Raw genomic sequence first — 24,276 nt, 5'->3', positions numbered from 1 at the left:
CATCATTGAGATGGGAAAAGATAAATTCCTAGTATATTGGAATTAATGAGTATTTTAATTAAATTAAAAGATAAAATTTAGATAAATTTATTTTATCTATGAGAAATATTTTTATGTTAAAAGAGGAATTCTTATGACATTTGGAATTCCATCATTTAGATGGAAAAAGAGAAATTCCTAGCATATTGAATTAATGGGTATTTTATTTTAGATGAAATTACTTTATGAGAAATATTTGATGATAAAAGAGGAATACCCATGACATTGGAATGCAATTAATTAAATGCAAAAACAGAAATTCCCATGGTATTTGAGATCCAAGAAATTAAATGAGAAGAAGAGGAATTTTTAGTATAATTCAATTTATGATTATTTTATCAAAAGTGAAAATATGGGTAGAATTGATTTCTTTAAATCCCATGAATACTTTTATTCAAAAGAGGAATATTGAATATAGTTCATTTTAGAAATTGAGAATGAATATGGAAATAGTCGTGGAGAAAAAGAACCTTTAATTAGGCCAAGCAATTGGCAGAAATTTAGAAAAAGTCCCATTATCGGGATCAACCTCAAAAAAGCTATTAAATGGGAATAGCATGTGAATGGATGAGATAAGGTGAAAATAGGATACGATAAGATGTGTATGGGATAGAATGTGAATGGATGTGATAAGAGGTGTAGTTGTGGATGTGTATGGGATAGAATGTGAATGGATGTGATAAGAGGTGTAGTTGTGGATGTGTATGGGATAGAATGTGAATGGATGTGATAAGAGGTATATGGGATGTGATAGAATGTGAATGGATGTGATAAGATGTGTAGTTGTGGATGTGTATGTGGAAGAATGGATGTGGATGTGTATGTGGAAGAATGAATGCGGATGTGTACATGGAAGAATGAATGGATGTGGATGTGTATGTGGAAGAATGGATGTGGTTGTGTATGTGGAAGAATGGATGTGGATGTGTATGTGAAAGGATGCGATATCGATGTGAGTGAATGAATGAGATGTGATGTGATGTGAATTGGGATGTGAATGAATGAGATGTGATGTAAATTGAGACAGATGTGAAATGAATGAGGTGTGATGGGATGTGAATATGGGTTGATGGTAGCGAGTGGATGAGATGTGATGAGAATAAATGAGGAAAGATGTGATGAGATGGAAAATGATGTGATTGGATGAGAATGATGTGATGAGATGGAAAATGATGTGATTGGATGTGAATGGGTATACATATGAATTGGATATGGATTAAGTAATGTGGACGGATGTGGAACAATGTGAAAGACGAGAGTTCATTATAGAAACTGTATTTATGACCTATTTTTAAATGACTCTTTTATGTCAAAAATGTTGGGGAAGCATTTTGATCGTCTTGTGAAGGAGGTCGTGGTGGAGACCTAGCTGACAAAGTTATAAGTGCTAATGGAGAGTCAACGGAGGACGTCTCGCGTAGCAAGGTTGGTCGAGGTCTTGACCAGCCTCGGTTTGATTCAAATGGTGAGCTTCTAGTATGGTGGATAAGGGACCATGTAAGCGGCCTATGAGTGAAGTGCTAGGTAACCTACGAAGGATCCTAGAGGTGCTGACCATACGGTGCTCGGGATCTGGGTCACCGAAGATACCCACATGTGTGTCGTGGAAGATATTGGAACAAGGAGTAAGAGTTGTTTTCTGAAACTGGGCATGGATCTGGTTGATTGACCTTGCTGGTCCTCACAACGGATGAGTCCATGGCTCTTTTATATGGATCTTTTGGTTGATCTTGCTGATCTTCAATGGAGATTCCATCTTGATTTTTAAAAGTGAATATATTGCCGGTTACTATGAGCTAGGAACTTGTCATGAAGCCATAGAGCTTGATGTCCACATGTACATAGGGGCCCATGGGCAAAAGGAGAAAGTGACTATAAATAGGGCTTGGGGTACATTGGTAGGATCTTTTGACACTTTTACTAATTTTGGTCATCTTGTACCTTTGGGCTCCATCAATGGAGATTTGGCCTTCCATGGTCAAGTTCATGGCTAACTTGAAATCCATCCTCTTGGTGAGAGGTTAAACACACTTAGGCTATTTGTGCATCTTCTCTTGTTACATGCACTTATAGATTTTCTCTCTCTTGTATATTCATGTGATGAGTCATTCGATAACTAATCTCATGATTAATGGATACTAGATTCTTGCTTTGATGTGTTTGATTCAATATTTTACTCTAGATCCATTTCATTTAGTATCAGAGCCTTGATTTTGATCCATTATCAAGGTTTTGGGCATGAGATTAGTCATTTTCTTGATAATTTTCTGAATTTTCTTTTGATTTCTTGGAGTTTTGGCTTAATCTTACTTAATTTCTACTTAATCTTTTGAGATTAGTGGAGGGGAAGCATCATTTCATGTGATTTCATGGAGATTTAGCTCAATTGGACCTAATTTGGGCACCCTGGACCAATTATTTGGGGTGGGGGTACAAAAATTAGGGAAAATTTGAATTAATCACCTGTTAATATCTTTGTTAATCACGTTTATCTTTTTGTGCTTCTACTCCAAGCTTTCCATAGCCATTACTTCTCATCTTTCCCCCGTTTTGCTCCCATTTGCTAGGGTTTTTGTTGATCTTGAGGAGAGGAACACATAGAGTACCAATTTACATGCATTTTTCTGAAAATTTTTAAAAATTTGTTTCCCTTTTCTTTTCCTCATGACCTCGCTCTGAGAGAACATGCGTGTGCCGGAGCAACCCTAAAACCAGAGCCATGACCGTGTCTGCTACTTCTGCCCGCCCGGTGTCTACATGGAGAAGATGAAGCCCCAATTCATTTGGCAAGCGAAGAATCAGCCGCTTTGTCGACGGATCCGAGGCACAGGATGAGCTGCCATGGCTACAGGCGGCGCTGTGTGCGGCCCCCGGAAGAAAGGAGAGCGAATGCAAAAGGACGGCGATGGTGACTTCAAATTTTCCATCTAAAATCTACGTAAGGCCAACGTGCTGAATACAAGATTCTTTAATCACACCCATTTGGATGTCATGTGGCCATTTGTGAGACAAATGCAAGATTCTTTGATGAATCCATGCATAAATGGATGAAGGAATGCATATGCTTAGATGCATTGATTGAGCCACATGCATGGAGTGTATGTTGGGTAATAATGAGAAGGTTTTTGCTGTGGGGACATGATGCTTTTATGCATTGGTATGATGCTATTGAGCATTGGAAGAGCTTGATGTGTGATTGGAATCAATTGGTAATGCTACATTCAAATGCAAGTTGATGCCCTTGAATGCCATTTGATGCCAATTACTCAATCATAAGCAATGCTTATTGGAGTGATACCAATTGGATATTGATGTCATTGGTATATGGTATTACCTCACTTGTGCTTATTGATTGATGTTGGATCTTTGGATGAATGGCGGACATTTGGAGATATGTGGATAAGCATGAGTTCATGCATGATGATTTATGAGTATATTGTAATGGGCATGAGTCATGCCACATCCTTGTAAGTGATCCACCTCATTTTCATATTCAAGCTATATGCACCTCACAATTGTTTGCACTCACTTCAATTTCTAGAAACTAGATATGTTGGTGAGGGTACCCCGGGTGTTGGTGGAGAGGCCCCCGGGGGGGAGCATGGCTTGATTCCACCGTGCCGTGAGTGCCATGGTAAAGCAGTACGGTGGAGGATTAGGTGTGGAGGTGAAGACTTGGCCTCAACCCGTGCCTTGGTTCGGACTAGGTACGGGGGTGAGAAGAGCTTGGCCGGGAGATCGGCAAGCTTCAACACGCTACACCGACGATCTTCTTGGCACAATCATTCTCTTGGTTTATGTACATGGCAATTGCGCCTTAATATAGACATCTCATGGGAATTGATCTTGCATTATGCCATGGGAAACGTATGGTGAATGCTTGGAATTGCAAGGAATTTGTATGCCTTTTGGTGATGCAAGTTGAGGCACATGCTATGTAATGGATGGGAATTGATAAGAGGATTATGGATTTTTGCATTGCTACTTGAGAAAAATTGCGATTTAGACCCTAAAACAAAGGAGACTATGTCAAAATTTTCTCAAATTTCTGGTCATACATGGACAATTGAAGCTTGTGGAGCATAATTTGCAGACCTTGGGATGCCAATGAGGTGCGAAAGGTGTTGACATTGGTTTGGGAGCAAACAAAGATCAATTGGGCACAAAAAGGGTCACTTTGGCAAGAATCTGCAGATTCACAAAAACCCTAATTCAACCCCAACCCTTTTGGACTGAATTAAAAGGGACCATATGAGCTCTTAGTGCTTCCTTAGAGCTACCCAACGAGCCCTTAACCTCTGCATTTCGATATCTCTTTAGGGTAGAATTTAGGATTTTTATAGAAATAGTAAACCCTAATTCAGCAAAGGGGTTTGAAGGTCTTCTAGATCGAATTACATAGGCTTGTAGTACTCATTGAAGGCTTCCATTTGAGCTAAAAAGTTTTGCATTTGGATATCTCTAGCTCAAGTTGTACCCAAAATATCGTTTCAGCCTATAACCCTATAAACCCTAAAACAGAGAATAGTAGCACACCTCATCTCTTATGGGTCTTTTCATAGAGGTCTAGTACACTTCATTAGCTCTCCAACAAGCTTTAGATCACTTCAATCAGACATCCCCACCTCAATTTAGAGCCAAATTTTTGAAACCAAAGGCTTCCATGGGGCTGAAGCCAAAAGGGCGACCGAGGCGCAACACTTTGGCTTCCCACGAGGTAGAGGGTGAAGAGGCAATGATGAAACAAGGAATTTTGGATACTCTGGAGGATACTCTTGGGCACACTTCAAGAGAAGGGGATACTTTTGGGCCTACTTCAAGAGAAGGGAATGAGGAGTTAAATGTCGAAAGTGCCCATAAGCACACCCCACAATCTTCGTGTGCCATCCCCATCGATTCGATCATGCAAATGCTGATGGAAATGAATGCTAAGATGGACACGATGGCTACAAGGGTGGAAGTCAATGGTAGGCTTCACACTATGGCTACAAGGATGGAAGTTTTGGAAGAGAGGGTCGCTCGGCCAATGAGCCAACCTTCCTATGATAGTGGTCATGGTGTTTTTTACATGAAGGCAAGCAATTTGGGACAGCTCTTGAAGGCCATAGGGAAGGCAAGCTACCCATGGTACAAGAGGTTTCTCCCAAGGTAACACATGAGCATTCCACCAAGAATGTCACTTTCGGATTCATGGTGGTGGCAGATGCTAGAAGGCCTTCTATGCGGGAGATGAAGCCTTCATGGTGGTGGCAGATGCTAGAAGGCCTTCTATGCGGGAGATGAAGCCTACTACATTCCAAGCGGGTTCTTCTCAATTGGATGGAAAGCAACATGCACCTACATTCAGACATGAGGAGTCAAATTTTGGGGATCCGAGGAGAGTACCTTTGCATCCCAAAGCAAATTAGTTTTCCATGCTTGAAGAGGAGGTGTATGATATGGATTATGTGGTTGAGCTTGATCGGGAACATCATTGAGAGACAAAGAGAAGCTCATGATAGGTGGATGGAAATGCCAAATTTCCTCAAGAGGGAGTACAAGGATTTTGCACAATTCTTTGGATCTTATGTGCAAATGCAAAAGCACAAGCCCTCGTACCATCATGAGAATGCATCGTCAACCATCTCAAAGGATGTAAAGGACAAGATTTCACTCTCTAAGTTCAAGGGTGATGGTTCAGCCCCACATGAGTTGGAAGAATGGATGAATAAGTTGGATACATACTTTCAGCTCTATCCGAAGAGTGAAAGGGACAAAGTGCATTTTTCATCCTTGCATTTGGAAGACTATGCACATCAATGGTGGAGACATATGCTCAAGGAAGGAGTTATGCCACAATTGGGAAGAACTCAAGCATGAAATGAATATGACATTTGTGTCGCCTTTGGTTCTTGACTGATACCATGAAGAATGGTATGAACTCACACAAAAGGGCATGTCGGTTAGGGAGTACATCAAGAGGTTCATGAAGCTCTCTATGTTTGTGGATGGACTCAATGAAGGCATGCGATTGAAGAAGGTTGTGCATGGTCTAGATTCATACATCAAAGTGGATGTCTCGGCACAAAGACCAAGCACTATCAAAGAGGCTATGAGGTTGGCGGAGCTATATGAGCCAAAGTATAAGAGGGTTCAGCCCAATGTACCATTTCATAAGCCATTTCACACTTCTTCAAATGTGGGGAAAATTCTACCTTCTTCTACATCCACTTACACTTCCAAATTCCATACATCTTTTAGAAGTGGACAGTCCACAAGTGGAGTTCATAATGATGCTAAGAAGAGCAATGGGTTTGTCAAGAAGCCTCCTCAACCATTCAAGAAGACTCAACGGATGGATGATCCTAATATTGAGGAATTGAGGAGCAAAGGCCTATGTTTTAAATGCAAAGAGAAGTGGTCACCCGGGCACATTTGCAAATCAAAAAAAGTGGTGGCTACTATGATCATTATGGATGAGGATGACGATTCCAAGTCATCTCATAATGTTTGAAGATTGCAGCGAGGAGACACATGAAGAAGAATTGAAAGGTCATTCTTTTGTCAAAGAAGAGGATGAGTTTCCTTTCGACCCTGGTGGAAGGGATCATGCATGCATTTTGATGGACAATATGTCAAAAGATGCAAGAAATGCAGAAAATGCAGCCCATGTATGTTCCATTTCACAAGAGCTTTTGGCGGGTTGCAAGAGTCCGAACACCTTGAGGTTAGTGAGAACCATTAATGGGAGAGTTGCACACATCTTGGTGGATTCAGGGAGTACTCATAGTTTTGTTAACTCCAAATCCCTCAACTCTCTCACCGATGGAGCTACCCATAACCTTCCAAGTACAAGTAGCAAATGGAGAGAATGAAAAAGCCAAATTGTTTTTCCCTTCAACGAGTGAGTTTATCCTCTCATATGCTTGGGAAGGTGACTTGGTAGTATTGGACATGGGGCCCATTGATGTGATTATGGGATGTGATTGGTTGGCTTCTCTTGGTGATTTTCACATGAACCTTCAACAAGGTGTTATGAGCTTTTCACATGATGGACAGCTTGTGGTATTGGCTGGAAATACACCAAAAGAACTTTCTTTGATCACTCCAAAGAGACTCAAGAAGGAACTCAAAACTCTTGGTATAGTCTATGTGTTGCATGTCACTCAAGAAGGGATGGATAGCAATGGACAGCACATAGACAAGGATATGGTAGCTCTTCTCAAGGATTATGAGGACATTTTCCAAGTGCTAAAGAGTTTGCCACCAAAGAGGAAAATCGACCATGCCATTGTACTTGAGCCGAATGCAAAGGTTGTGAACAAGCCTCCTTACCGGTTGTCAAAGGTGGAAAGGGAAGAAGTGGCAAAGCAAGTACAAGAATTGCTTTCCATGGGTCTCATTCAACCCTCACAATCTCTGTTTGCATCTCCCGTTCTATTGGTGAAGAAGAAGGATGGTTCCTTTCGTATGTGCATAGATTACCGTGATTTGAATAAGGTAACCATCAAGAATAGATATCCCATACCTCGCATCGATGATCTTCTTGATGAGCTAAAAGGGGCAAAGTTCTTCACCAAGATTGACTTGAGATCGGGATACCATCAAATAAGGATAAAGGAGGGTGATAAAGAGAAGACGACATTTAGGACCAGAAGAGGATTGTTTCATTTCATGGTTATGTCTTTTGGTCTCACGAATGCCCTAGCCACCTTCCAAGCACTCATGAATAGGGTGTTGGCTCCTTTCTTGTTCAAATTTGTACTTGTGTTCTTTGATGACATATTGGTCTATAGCAAGAGCAAAGAAGAGCATTTGGTACATGTGAAGCAAGTTTTTGAGATCATGAGGGAGCATAGATTGTTTGCAAAGGAGACCAAGTGCACTTTCATGGTGAATGAGGTTGAATACCTTGGACACTTGGTGGGAGAAAATGGCATTAGGGCTGATCCAAAGAAGGTGGCATGTGTCAAAGAATGGCCAACCCCTACTAATGCAACTCAATTGAGAGGATTTTTAGGTCTATCTTCTTTCTATAGAATATTTATGGAGCACTATGCATCAATTGCAGCACCTCTTACAGATCTACTTAAGAGGCTTTCTTTTGGGATGCCATTGCCGACAAGAGTTTCAATGAGCTCAAGGCTTTACTTACATCAGCTCCTATTCTTGTTTGTCCGGATTTCTCAAAGATATTCTATGTGAGAGTGGATGTAAGTGGAAGAGGTCTTGGGGTAATTTTGTATCAAGAGCATGGTGTCATTGCATTTGAGAGTAGGAAGCTTTCCGAGAAGGAGATGGAATTGCATGTGTATGAACAAGAGATGTTGGCTATACTTCATGCAATCAAGAAATTGCATCACTATCTTTATGGTGCTCATTTCAAGGTGAGAAGTGATCATAGGGTGCTGAAATTTTTCCTCTCTCAACCCAATCTTTCTCCCAAGCAAAAGAGATGGTTGGCTACGCTTCAAGGATATGACTTTGAGATATGCTATACTCCGGGAAAGGACAATGTAGTAGCGGACGCATTGTCTAGAATGTGGGCTTGCACCTTGACATCAATTATGGAAGTGTACAGTGAATGGATAAAAGGGATACAAGAGGAGTATCTTGTCAATGAGAGTGCTGCCCATATTTATAGAAAATTACAGCAAGGAGATGGTGAAGAATTTCTTCATTATAAGCTTCGGAATGGTCTACTATGGCACAAGGATAAGGTGTATTTGGTTCCAACCTCATCCTACATTCCCAAGGTGCTTCATGAGATGCATTCTTCACCACTTTCGGGTCATCTTGGTGTTCTCAAGACATTTGACAAAGTGAGCAAAAGCTTCTATTGGAAAGGCATGTGGAGGGATGTCAAGAAGTTTGTTTTGGAATGTGTGTCATGCCAAAGGAATAAGGATAGTCACCAATTGCCAAGTGGTTTACTTCATCCTTTGCCTATTCTGGATGGAAAATGGACTCACATTTCCATGGACTTTATCACAGGCTTGCCAAAGACGAAGCATGGATGGGATCAAGTATTTGTGGTGGTGGATAGACTCACCAAATCAGCTCATTTTATTGCTTCCAAGACTACTTATGGGGCCTCTCACATTGCCAAGCAATTTATGGAGCATGTATTCAAGATACATGGTTTGCCACTCAACATAGTTTGTGATAGAGATACCAAGTTCATGGGCACTTTTTGGAGGACATTGTATGAGAACTTGGGGACTCAAATCACTCCTTCTACAGCCTATCACCCTCAAACGGATGGGCAAACAGAGTGCATAAACAAATGGCTTGAAGTGTACTTGAGGCACTATTGTCATGACATGCAAGCATCATGGGATGAATGGCTTTACCTTGCTGAATTTTGTCATAATTCAAGCAAGCATTTGAGTATTGGGATTTTACCTTTCGAGGCTCTTTATGTGTATCAACAAGTGCATGTGCCATCTATTGCCTTCCATGAGGATAAAATGGTTAATCCTTTAGCCAAGGAAGAGTTGGAAAGGATGAGACAGCTTCTTCAATTATGCAAGGATAATATGAAGAAGGCACAAGAAGTCATGAAGGCAAATGCGGATGAGCATAGACGCAAAATGGAGTTCAAGGAAGGTGATTATGTGTTGCTCAAGCTTCCTAAGAGCCGTCACAATATTCTCAAAGGGTCTTCCAATTCCAAGTTGGCACATAGATACTATGGACCATATTTGGAAGTCAAGAAAGTGGGTGAATTGGCTTATAAGCTTGACCTACCTCCTTCTACAAGGATTCATAATGTGTTTCATGTATCCAACCTTAAGAGGTTTGTGGGCTCTCTTCCTCAAGAGATTGAAGAGTTACCACACCGATGGATGAAGAAGGAGAGATTATCTACTATGAGCCGGAGAGGATTGTGGACAAGAGGACAAGGGTTTTGAGGAACCGGAACATTGATGAATTCCTTGTGAAATGGAAGCGCTTGCCCATAGATGAGGCTACTTGGATGGAGTATGTTCAACAACATGGTTTACTTGATGGAAGTATTCCTTGATCAAGTGGCATGATTATTATGTGAAGAATGGGCATATCATGAGGTTTTATATGTGCTGTAATTTCTGGACAGCTTTGGTTGGATCTATTGTTGGGGTTACCAATCTACTCCAACACACTTGGAAGATCATTTGGCTCGATGACAAATATGTGGGACCCTTTTGGGTGCGGCTACGCATCATTTGCAGCTCATTTTTATGGAGGTTTCATGAAGAATTTCAAGGAAAGCTTCATCGACAACATGGCTGCCATAACAGTCCTACATGCTATTTTTGGAGAAGGAGTTTGCCGGCTTCACTACATTTGGATTCCCTATTCCAAATGTATTCAAGGCGCATTTTTTAAGACCTCCCTACTTCCCATGGGTTTACATTGAGATTGCAATTCAATTGTAAATATCTTGTATGATTTTGAGGACAAAATCTTTGGGAAGGGATGGTTTGTCATGAAGCCATAGAGCTTGATTTCCACATGTACATAGGGGCCCATGGGCAAAAGGAGAAAGTGACTATAAATAGGGCTTGGGGTACATTGGTAGGAAAGTTTTTGACACTTTTACTAATTTTGGTCATCTTATACCTTTGGGCTCCATCAATGGAGATTTGGCCTTCCATGGTCAAGTTCATGGCTAACTTGAAATCCATCCTCTTGGTGAGAGGTTAAACACACTTAGGCTATTTGTGCATCTTCTCTTGTTACATGAACTTATAGATTTTCTCTCTCTTGTATATTCATGTGATGAGCCATTTGATAACTAATCTCATGATTAATGGATACTAGATTCTTGCTTTGATGTTTTTAATTCAATATTTTACTCTAAATCCATTTCAAAACTATCGAAAAGGCCCCCCCCCTGAGTGGACAGGTGGTGAGCATTCTGGTTGCCAATGATGCCATAGATACACCGATGAAGGAATGATTGGAAATACGGATTCAACCGAAGATTTTGAGGATTATGATCAATGACACTATGGTTTCATTAAATGATTGTTTTAAAGATAGCTGAATCTGTGAAAAAGGCAATTTCATATTGGGTGTGTAAGTGGTTTGACTGGCGTTAAATTTGCATGAATATCCGGCTAGGGGGCCTGGGAACTATTCTCCCTAGTACACCCGGGACAAAACCTAACCAAATTCCTAATCACTACAGTGGTTGGGCGGTTGGCTAACCCATGGGACTGGATGGGGTTAGCTGATGGATCTGTAAAATAATACTCAATTCTATTATAGTATGATAGATGAAGTAAATCCCGGATAGTAATTGTTCTATGGAAAAGGAATCAACGGCTGTGCCTCTTGATGGGAAAAAAAGTGTTGGTTTCTATGATCCAAGTGCAAGTTTCTTCCTTGATCTAACCAAGTGACTTGCAAGTTCGGTCGGATCAGTTTTGTCAGTTAATGATCTTGAATATGTTAGAGTACATATATCCTGGAGGAATCGCCCATGCTTTCCAGTAGGGGGAAGTTTTTCCAAGTTCGGTTTTTGAAGAACCAAGGGATTAGTCTCTTGACCGAATATCCGTGGGCGAGGCCCCGAGTGAGGGATCCTGCCCCACGCAAGAAACATCCCCGAATCCGTTGCACGGAGGGGGCAAGGATCTTTCAGTATAAGAGACATGGGATAACTGAGCTTACGGCTTGTGTAATGCCAGTCATGAGGAATAGTTGTACATAGAGCTAGAAATACTAGGAAGACTATTTTTGGACCCCTGATTGTAAATGGGCGGCTGGCCATTGTAACTATGAGCTCTTGTATATAAGTCATTTTATGAAATATGAAAAGGAAAAATCCCATTCTTCTCATTTGAGCTTGCCTCTCTTCTCTTCTCTCTCTCTCTCTCTCTCTCTCTCTCTCTCTTTGAGCTTGTGATGTATGTTAGCTTGTGTTTGGCTTGCTTGCATGCTTGATTGTCGGTGTATGTAAGTAGGGATGGTAATGTTCTCATTTCCCCACTTCTCTACTCTCTCTTTGCTACCTACCAAGTCCCTTTTCATGCTTCTTCCATGAGGTGAAGGTTGAGCTCTACATAGCTCCCTCCTTCTTGCTCACTACTTAGCCACCAAATCTTTTCTTGGGTGACACAACAAGAAGAGGTGGAGTAAGCCCCTAGCGGTCACATCGAGGAGTTAACCCTCTTAGGGTTGGCTAAGTGCAACTCTTTGGACTCGACCCCCTTAGAGTTAACCCTCTTAGGGTTGGCTAAGTGCAACTCTTTGGACTCGACCCTCTTAGAGTTAACCCTCTTAGGGTTGGCTAAGTGCAACTCTTTGGACTCGACCCTTGCATGCATCTTTATTCTCTTCTCTTTCCTTCTTGTATGCAAGGTAGCATGTTGTAAGATTCCTCCCCCAGCCCCTTATGATGTCCAGTATCTTCCCATGTAATCAAATCCCTCTTCAGAAATATAAAAGATCTTGTTTCTAGCAGTTTTGGCCTAGAGGGAGAAAATGTTCTAGAAAGAAAATATTCAGATTTTAAATATTTTTGGATAGAAAAATACCTCATCTTATTAAAATAAGTTCCCGTGAAACAGAAGTTCAAAAAAATTTTCAGAAGGTGCATTAGAAATTAAGTATAATCTGTTCAAGAGGCATTATCCTGGGAGTGAAGATTTTTTCGAAATTTTAAATTAAGGTTCCTATGGACCAATAAGATTCATCCAAATGTAGGGAGGAGATAAATGAAGAAATAAAAGAAAAATCTCCCAAAAATGAGTAAATACTCACATAAGATGAAGAGTTGACTAAGGACAAGGTTAATAGTTAAAAAAGGGAGATATTTAGAAGTAATGATGCATTTTTGACACCTCTGCATGGGAAATTTCCCTCATGAAGGAGGCACCTATTTCACATGCTTGAATGAGTTTTAAACTCCCAAATAATGAGATATTTTTATCTCTCCTGTTTCAACTAGATCCAAAAAGTGAGCAAAACTAACCTAAAAATGGTCAAAAATTGACCAAACTGATCTGGAAAATTCTAGAATCAATTGGCTTGGTTAGAAGCTCACTTTTTCCTATAAATAGAAGCCCTCCCCTTTGTTGAAACTCAATAGTGTTTTTGCATTGTTACCCTGCCTCTCCCAAGTGCCAAAAACAATGAATTTTACTCATAATTCATTAGTTTTTGATCTTCCCTCTTCCAAAAGATTGGTGGCCACTCTTGTTTCAAACAAGAGTTGAACCCTAAAACCATCAAGCCAAAGGAAAGCTCCAAGAAATTATGTAGGTAGAGATTCTTGTAAATTTCTTTATTGATTTTATGTTTTTCTAATGTTTATGATTGTTTGAAGTGATAAAAGTGTAATTCCTACTAAATTGGATTTATGAATGGAAAGATGCATAAAGAATTTATTTTAAACCAAAAGTGTTATTCTCATCAATTTTAATTTTATGCATAGAAAGATGCATAAAGAAATCTATTTTTAGTTCAAAAGAGTTATTTTTGTCAATTTTGATTTTATGCATAGGAAGATGCATAAAAGATTGATTTTTAATTCAAAAGTATCATTCTCATTTAAAATGAATGTATGCATAGGAAGATGCATAAAAGATTGATTTTTATTTCGAAAGTGTTATTATTCTCCTTAAAATAGAATTTATGCATAAATAGAAGCGTAAAGAAATCTTATATCAAAAATGAGAATTCTCTTGTATTCTATAAATAAATATGAGGATGTGAAACGAATCAGATAGATGAAAATGAACGATAAATAGATGGAGATGTATGTATGTGAAAGAATGGATGTAGTTATATGTATGTGAAAGAAATGATGTAGATATGGAATGTGGATGTGGATGTATGTGAATGTGAATGAGGATGTGGAATGTGGATATGGATGTATGGATGCGAATGTAGATGTATAAATGTGAGTGGGGATGTGAAGGTATGAATGTGGATGTGGAAATAGAAGTATGGATGTGGATGTGGATGTGGATGTATGAATGTGGATGTATGTATGTGGATGTGGATGTGAATGTATGAATGTAAATGGGGATGTGAATGTATGAAGGTGGATGTGGAAATGGATGTATGGATGTGGAAGTGGATGTATGAAGGTGGATGTGGAAATGGATGTATGGATGTGGAAGTGGATGTGGATGTATGAAGGTGGATGTGGAAATGGATGTATGGATGTGGAAGTGGATGTGGATGTATGAATGTGAATGTGGGTGTGAATGTATGAATGTGGATGTGGAAATGGATGTATGGATGTGGATGTGGATGTGGATGTGGATGTATGGATGTGGATGTGGATGTATGAATGTGGATGTGGATATATGAATGCGAATATGCATGTGAATGGATATGAAGTCGATATGAACGAATGGATGAGATGAGATGTCAATATGAACGAATGGATGAGATGAGATGTCAAGTGAATCAGAATGTGAAATGAATAATATAATATGTGAACGAATGAGATGTAATGAGAAATGGATGTGATGAGACGTAATGTAAATTAAGAAAGATAGGAATGGATGTTATGTGAAGTGAATGAACCTGATGAGATAGGATGGAAAATGATGTATCTGGTCAAGAATGGATACACTTATGAATTGGGTTTGGGTTAAGTAATATGGATTGATGTGGAACAAATTGGAAAGATGTGAATTCATTATAGAAACTGTATTTGTGATCTGTTTGTAAATGATTGTTTTATGTCAAGAATGCTGGGGAAGTATTTTGACTATCTTGAGAATGTGGTCACTCATGAAGACCTACCTGATAAAGTTGCAACTATTGTACAGAGAGTCAATAGAGGACGTCTCGCGTAGCAAGGTCAACCGAGGTCTTGACCAGCCTCAGTTCGATTTAAATGGTGAGCTTCCGCCGGTACGGTGGATGAGGGACCAAGGAAGCGGCCTATGAGTGAAGCGCTAGGTGACCTGCTGTGAAGGATCCTAGAGGGTGCTGACCATACGGTGCTCGGGCTCTGGGTCGCCAAAGATACCCACACGTGCGTCATGGAAGATATTGGAACAAGGAGTAAGAGTTGTTTTCTGAAACCGAGTATGGATTTAGTTGATTGACCTTGCTGGTCCTCCTCAACTGATGAGTCCATAAGTCTCTTATATGGATCTGTTGGTTGATCTTGCTGATCTTCAACGAGGATTCCATCTTGATTTTTATAAGTGATTATCTGTCGAGTACTATGAGCTAGGAACTATAGAAAAGGCCCCTGAGTGAACAGGTGGTGAGCGTTCTGGTTGCCAATGATGCCATAGATACTCCGATGAAGGAATGATTGGAAATTAAGATTCAACCGGATACTTGGAAGTTTATGATTAGTAACACTATGATTTCTTTAAATGATTGAATTAAATACATTGAATCTAGGAAAAAGACAATTTCATATTGGGTGTGTAAGTGGTGTGACTGGAGTTAGATTTGCATGAACATCCGGCTAAGGGGCTGGGAACTCTTTTCCTTGGTACCCGGGACAAAACCTAACCAAATTCCTAATTGGATCCCATCACTACAGTGGTTGGGCGATTGGCTAACCCATGGGACTGGATGGGGTTAGGCTGGACTGATGGATCCGTAAATCGAGACTCAATTTCTGTTTAGTTCGATAGATGAAATAAATCCCGGACAAAAATTGTTCTATGAAAAAGAATCAACGGCTGTGCCTCTCAATGAGGAAAAAAGCGTTGATCTCTATGATCCAAGTACAGTCTTTTTCCCTGATCTGACTATGGGACTTACAGGTTTGATCAGATGAGCTCAGTTAGTTAAGGCTTTTGACTACGTTAGGGAAAAGTTATCCTGATAGAATCGCCCGTGCTTTCCGAGCAAGAGAAGTTTTTCCGAGTTCGGTTTGGAAGAATCGAGGAATTAGTCACCTGTCCGGATATCCGTGCGAGGCCTCGAGTGTGGGACCCTGCCCCGCCCAAGATGTGCTACTTCCGCTGCTAGCACCCCGAATGCGTTGCACGGTGGGGACAGGGATCTCACAGTTGGTATCAGAGCCATTTGGCTAATGAGGATCAACCAAGAAGCCAAATATGTCAAAAATTTATCAAGAAGCACTAAAACGTTGTAATTGTGTGATAAAATTCATACAATTTGCTATTCAAACTGAAATTCGTAATTTGGTAATAGGGTCTTCAGATGTGGAAGTACCGCAATTGTATGGAATCCTTGACTTGCTTGAGGCCTAGACATGATGGTATTTACCTTATAATTCAAAGGACCATGACTACTCGTATATACCGAGGGTATAACTGCAGCTCGTTACTAGCAGTATATACGAGTAAATCTAAGACTTGAAATTATAAGCATTAATGCTATCCAGATGATGAATTCGAATGTGGTTGATATGATTTTTAAATTCTAGTTGTGAACTGATGAATTGATTTGGATTCTGATTGAAAAATGATGATTCCTGAAATTTGGTTGAAATGTAATAAGTCAAAACAAAACCACAATGAGGATGAAATTCGTAATTTGGTAATAGGGTCTTCAGATGTGGAAGTACCGCAATTGTATGGAATCCTTGACTTGCTTGAGGCCTAGACATGATGGTATTTACCTTATAATTCAAAGGACCATGACTACCCGTATATACCGAGGGTATAACTGCAGCTGGTTACTAGCAGTATATATACGAGTAAATCTAAGACTTGAAATTATAAGCATTAATGCTATCCAGATGATGAATTCGAATGTGGTTGATATGATTTTTAAATTCTAGTTGTGAACTGATGAATTGATTTGGATTCTGATTGAAAAATGATGATTCTTGAAATTTGGTTGAAATGTAATAAGTCAAGCAAAACCACAATGAGGATGAATGGGACAAGTCCCTGTGATAATGTTCGTAGCTATAATGACGTTAATGACTTCAGCAAATCACTATGAGATTAGTGGATTGTGCTGCTAGATTACTACTGTTAACTTTTGATCAGTGGATCAAGTTATAAATTAAAAATCTAAAAAAATTGAAATCCCCATGGAGGATTATTTAGATAGAAAAATTCAGTCTGATGGACCATTATTGTGTTAAAGATATGAATGAGTAATTCTGAATGAATTGTTAATAACTAATAATGCGTTCTATATGAGTATCTTTATCCCTTGACTCTGTGGGGGACCGAGAACCCCCGAATCAGTTGAATAAAAAATCGGATTGAATCATAAATAAAGAGACTTTACAAGAATTTTCGTATTGATAGGAACATGGATCGAGGTCGTCATGGTAGAAATGTTAACCCACAACTCGATGAAGAAGAGCTCGACCAGGATGTTCGTAAAACTCTTCATAGTTCGCAGCCTGGATCTTTCAAGGGTGAAGGAGAAAACTTGGGCGAGGCTGGGGGGAAGTGGATCGAATCAATGGAAGAATACTTCGATGTCACCGGATACAATGAGAAGAGCAAAATGGATCTTGCAAGGCTAAAGATAGTGGAGACAACTAGAGTGGCATGGAGAAACCACTGCGAGACAAACCGTCTCGACTGAAATACCCAAACCTGGACCGATCTCAAGGCTTACCTCAGAAAGAGGTTTTGTCCCCCAGGCTTTCTTGAAACTAAGATGAATGAGTTCTTGGAACTAAAGCAAGAAACCCGAAAAATTGAGGAGTACCATCAGGCTTTTGCACTTCTCCTTAAATATTCCCCTCAATTGGATGAAGAGCAGCCAGGTTTGTTCGGGGAATGAACGAACCATTAGATACTTTAGTCAAGAATGCCAAACCTATTTCCATGGCCAAAGCAGTAAGAATGGCGAAGGATTTCGCCAAAGCCTTTGATGTCAAAGTCCTGCCACCAAAGCCAGCACCATCACCTTTCAAAAGGTTTTTATTCCCAGAAGGTGATTCCAACCTTCCTCCGCCTAAGAGATATCAGGGTCAAACCCAGGATGTTATAACTGTCAAGGGTTTGGACATCGCAGCATGGATTGGCCAACTCCTTTTGGATCAAGGTTTTCAGGGCAAGAAAGTCAGGGATCAAGATTCCAGACTCCAGCCCCTTCTGTCCAGAGTAATCACGGTTTTATCCGCCAAAATCAGGGAAATCCCAGAGGTAGACCCTTTATCCAACCTACAGTTTCAATCCAAAGTAATGCAAGAACTATACCTCAGAATAGAGGAAGTCAAAGAGAGTTGTTCCCAAATTGACCGTCCACTTCCAAGAAGGCAGTAACGCTGGAAGTGATTGAAGAAGAAGATGAAAAAGATCATACTCCACCTCTGAGATGAGGACATCTCCCATTTTTTAAGTGGGGTAGAATGTAAGATTCCTCCCCCAGCCCCTCATGATGTCCAGTATCTTCCCATGTAATCAAATCCCTCTTCAGAAATATAAAAGATCTTGTTTCCAGTTTTGGCCTAGAGGGAGAAAATGTTCTAGAAAGAGAATATTCAGATTTTAAATATTTTTGGATAGAAAAATACCTCATCTTATTAAAATAAGTTCCCGTGAAACAGAAGTTCAAAAAGATTTTCAGAAGGTGCATTAGAAATTAAGTATAATCTGTTCAAGAGGCATTATCCTGGGAGTGAAGATTTTTTCGAAAATTTAAATTAAGGTTCCTATGGACCAATAAGATTCATCCAAATGTAGGGAGGAGATAAATGAAGAAATAAAAGAAAAATCTCCCAAAAATGAGTAAATACTCACATAAGATGACGAGTTGACTAAGGACAAGGTTAATAGTTAAAAAAGGGAGATATTTAGAAGTAATGATGCATTTTTGACACCTCTGCATGGGGGAATTCCCCTCATGAAGGAGGCACCTATTTCACATGCTTGAATGAGTTTTAAACTCCCAAATAATGAGATATTTTTATCTCTCCTCTCTCCTGTTTCAACTAGATCCAAAAAGTGAGCAAAACTGACCTAAAAATGGTCAAAAATTGACCAAACTGATCTGGAAAATTCTAGAATCAATTGGCTTGGTTAGAAGCTCACTTTTTCCTATAAATATAAGCCCTCCCCTTTGTTGAAACTCAATAGTGTTTTTGCATTGTTACCCTACTTCTCCCAAGTGCCAAAAACAATGAATTTTACTCATAATTCATTAGTTTTTGATCTTCCCTCTTCCAAAAGATTGGTGGCCACTCTTGTTTTAAACAAGAGTTGAACCCTCAAACCATCAAGCCAAAGGAAAGCTCCAAGAAATTATGTAAGTAGAGATTCTTGTAAATTTCTTTATTGATTTTATGTTTTTCTAATGTTTATGATTGTTTGAAGTGATAAATGGAAGCTATGCCTTGATCGAAAGGCTTTTCCCCTCTCTCTTCTTAGAATCAACCCTTCTTTATCCTAGTTAAAGTGATAATTATTGGAATTAAACTTTTTATAATGTTTTCTCTTTTATAAGTGAATTTTGATTAGCCTAGATTACTTTAAATCAACTAGAATTAAATTTTTAAGATAAATTAAGTTGGAAAAATTGAAAAATGGTCAGCCATACAAAGGAGGTTATGGCGAAATTTTTGGGAATAAGTATTATCTTTTATTATGCTAAAAGAGTAATCCCTATCATTTCTATACTCTAAAAGAGTCATTTTCATGCATAAAAGAATATTTTTTTAATTATAAAAGTGTCACTTTTATCATATTGATTTTCATGCATAGAGGTATGCATAAAAGATTATTATTTTTTTACAAAAGTGTTACTTTTATCATATTTGATTTTCATGCATAGAGGTATGCATAAAAGATTATTATTTTATTGCAAAAGTGTTACTTTTATCATATTTGATTTTCATGCATAGAGGTATGCATAAAAGATTATTATTTTATTGTAAAAGTGTTACTTTTATCATATTTGATTTTCATGCATAGAGGTATGCATAAAAGATTATTATTTTACTTGTAAAAGTGTTACTTTTATCATATTTGATTTTCATGCATAGAGGTATGCATAAAATATTATTATTTTATTGTAAAAGTGTTACTTTTATCATATTTTATTTTCTTGCATAGAGGTATGCATAAAAGATATTTTTATATTAAAAGTGTGATTTTCATTATAAATGATTTTATGCTTAAATTAGATGCATAAGAGAAATTCTTTTATTCTAAAAGTGTAATTCCTACTAAATTGGATTTATGAATGGAAAGATGCATAAAGAATTTATTTTAATCCAAAAGTGTTATTCTCATCAATTTTAATTTTACGCATAGAAAGATGCATAAAGAAATCTATTTTTAGTTCAAAAGAGTTATTTTTGTCAATTTTGATTTTATGCATAGGAAGATGCATAAAAGATTGATTTTTAATTCAAAAGTGTCATCCTCATTTAAAATGAATTTATGCATAGGAAGATACATAAAAGATTGATTTTTATTTCAAAAGTGTTATTCTCCTTAAAATGGAATTTATGCATAAATAGAAGCATAAAGAAATCTTATATCAAAAATGAGAATTCTCTTGTATTCTATAAATAAATATGAGGATGTGAAACGAATCAGATAGATGAAAATGAACGATAAATAGATGGAGATGTATGTATGTGAAAGAATGGATGTAGTTATATGTATGTGAAAGAAATGATGTAGATATGGAATGTGGATGTGGATGTATGTGAATGTGAATGAGGATGTGGAATGTGGATATGGATGTATGGATGCGGATGTAGATGTATGAATGTGAGTGGGGATGTGAAGGTATGAATGTGGATGTGGAAATAGAAGTATGGATGTGGATGTGAATGTATGAAGGTGGATGTGGAAATGGATGTATGGATGTGGAAGTGGATGTGGATGTATGAATGTGAATGTGGATGTGAATGTATGAATGTGGATGTGAAAATGGATGTATGGATGTGGATGTGGAAATGGATGTATGGATGTGGATGTGGATGTATGAATGTGGATGTGGATGTATGAATGTGGATGTGGATGTGGATGTATGAATGTGGATGTGGATGTGGATATATGAATGCAAATATGTATGTGAATGGATATGAAGTCGATATGAACGAATGGATTAGATGAGATGTCAAGTGAATCAGAATGTGAAATGAATAATATAATATGTGAACCAATGAGAAATGGATGTGATGAGACATAATGTAAATTAAGAAAGATAGGAATGGATGTTATGTGAAGTGAATGAACCTGATGAGATAGGATGGAAAATGATGTATCTGGTCAAGAATGGATACACTTATGAATTGGGTTTGGGTTAAGTAATATGGATTGATGTGGAACAAATTGAAAAGATGTGAATTCATTATAGAAACTGTATTTGTGATCTGTTTGTAAATGAATGTTTTATGTCAAGAATGTTGGGGAAGCATTTTGACTATCTTGAGAATGTGGTCGTGAAGACCTACTTGATAAAGTTGCAACTACTGTGTACGGAGAGTCAACGGAGGACGTCTCGCGTAGCAAGGTCGGCCGAGGTCTTGACCAGCCTCGATTCGATTTAAATGGTGAGCTTCCGGTACGGTGGATAAGGGACCAAGGAAGCGGCCTATGAGTGAAGCGCTAGGTGACCTACGAAGGATCCTAGAGGGTGCTGACCATATGGTGCTCGGGCTTTGGGTCGTCGAAGATACCCACACGTGCATCGTGGAAGATATTGGAACAAGAAGTAAGAGTTGTTTTTTGAAACCGAGTATGGATCTAGTTGATTGACCTTGCGGGTCCTCACAACTGATGAGTCCATAGCTCTCTTATATGGATCTGTTGATTGATCTTGCTGATCTTCAACGAGGATTCCATCTTGATTTTTATAAGTGATTATCTGTCGGGTACTATGAGCTAGGAACTATAGAAAAGGCCCCTGGGTGAACAGGTGGTCAGTGTTCTAGTTGCCAATGATGCCATAGATACTCCAATGAAGAAATGATTAGAAATTAAGATTCAACCGGATACTTGGAAGTTTATGATCACTAACACTATGATTTCTTTAAATGATTGAATTAAATACATTGAATTTAGGAAAAAGGCAATTTCATATTGGGTGTGTAAGTGGTGTGACTGGAGTTAAATTTGCATGAACATCTGGCTAAGGGGCCTGGGAACTCTTTTCCTTAGTACCCGAGACAAAACCTAACCAAATTCCTAATTGGATCCCATCACTACAGTGGTTGGGTGGTTGGCTAACCCATGGGACTGGATGGGGTTAGGCTGGACTAATGGATCCGTAAATCGAGACTCAATTTCTGTTTAGTTCGATAGATGAAGTAAATCCCGGACAAAAATTGTTCCATGGAAAAGAATCAATGGCTATGCCTCTCAATGAGGAAAAAATCGTTGATCTCTATGATCCAAGTACAGTCTTTTTCCCTGATCTGACTATGGGACTTACGGGTTCGGTCAGATGAGCTCAGTTAGTTAAGGCTTTTGACTACGTTAGGGAAAAATTATCTTGGTGGAATCGCCCGTGCTTTCCGGGAAAGAGAAGTTTTTTTGAGCTGGTTTGGAAGAATGGAGGAATTAGTCACCTGTCCGGATATCCGTGGGCGAGGCCTCGAGTGTGGGACCCTGCCCCGCCCAAGATGTGCACCCCGAATCCGTTGCACGGTGGGGACAGGGATCTCACACATGTTATCCTTAACAATAATCAAACTATTTCTCCCATATTTCATGTGTCTATTTGAGGTGTTGAGAACACTCATTGGTGAGTTTTGCAAAGCGTTAGTTTTGAAGATATAATTGTCAGTTAACTTTTGCACTACATGGATGCAAACATCATATCTTCTAGCCATGAACGTGTTGGTCTTTTGAAATCTAGCTTGCTTGAATGATTTTTATGCATAAATGGATGCATAAAAGAAATTCTTTCATACAATAAAAGAAATTCTTTCATATTAAAAGAGTGATTTTCATCATAAATGATTTTTATGATAATAAAAGTGTTACTTTCATCAGAAATAGATTTTATGCATAAATAGATGCATAAAAGAAATTCTTTCATATTAAAAGAGTGATTTTCATCATTAATGATTTTTATGATGATAAAAGTGTGACTTTCATCATAAATAGATTTTATGCATAAATAGATGCATATAGAATGATTATATTTAAATAAGGGTTCTCTTAATCCTCTGTTTAATTTTCACTAAAATTGGAAAAATGAATAAGTAGATAATCTTTGAGAAGAAATGCTGCTGTTTCATATCCTCTAAGATGGTAATGAGAAAGTTCAATTAAACTATTGAAGTCGGAGATCGAGATAAATGATTATTTTATTCCTAATCAGAAATTCATGTTTTAGAAGTAAATATTCTTCGAACAAATTTTAGAAAAAGAGAAATCGAAATAGTACCTTTCGAGAAAAATAGTTTAGGAAGAACCTTTCCAGACCCAAACTCTGATTCAGACTATTGACCAAGACCTAATTCCATCGTCAATGACGATGTGCTCAGTTAAGGAAAAATGTACTCAAATCCCCCACCGAATCTGAATCTAAGTTAAGACTTTTGATTTTGATCTGAGGATCAAGTTAACAGAATTCAAGGAATTCTGTTTGGAATTCAGACCTGGATTTAGAAGTATTGAGATACGGATTTAAGATTATTCATGGTTTTCAAACAAAATCATAACTGAAAACTTCCATAGAAACCCTGTTTTTTTAAAGGATTATCTTACGCCAGAATGCTGTGGAGGGAGCATTTGGCATATATGTTTATCTAAGGGAAGTTCGGTTGCAACAGCTGGCGGGGAGTGTTTGAGGGATAGCTCACGCGGCAAAAACCTGCCCAGGTCTTGACCAGCCTGGGTATGGTGAAAAATGGTGTGCTTCCGGTACGATGGGCGAGGGCCGACGAAGCAGTCCCTGAGTGAAGTGCCAGGATACCTAAGGAGGATCCTGGAGGGTTCTGACCAAGCGATGCATGGGCTCGCGGTGCTTAGGACACCCATTCGTATGTCGAGGAAGATATATGTATATATGTTGACGAAATGATTATTGTAATCTGTTACTGGATCTCGTTGTTGACCAGCTGGTCCCAAAACGGAGAGTCCAGAGTGGTACTGTTTTTGTGAAACAAGGGATTGAATGGAAATTTTGAATTATGAAATCTGTGAGCATATCTGTTTTGTCAATGGATTATCTTTATATTAAAGTTTTAAAGAGGAGTGTGTGCGTATCTGTTTTCTAAAGCTAAAGTTAAGAAAGGCATTTCAATTATGGGTGGGTGAGTACTTGTTTGGATCTACCGATTCCAGTGGGTGGCAGGGTGGTGGCTAACCCATGGGCCGGATGGAGTAGGCTGGAATCAGTGGAGTTTTAATAATCAAACTGAAAAATCTTAAGATTACATTA

This window comes from Cibotium barometz, chromosome 60, assembly GCF_041138505.1.
Source record: "Cibotium barometz isolate CiBa-2024 chromosome 60, ASM4113850v1, whole genome shotgun sequence".
Lineage (NCBI taxonomy): Eukaryota > Viridiplantae > Streptophyta > Polypodiopsida > Cyatheales > Cibotiaceae > Cibotium > Cibotium barometz.
The sequence above is the reverse complement of the archived record's forward strand: the minus strand, read 5'-3'. Positions refer to the sequence as shown.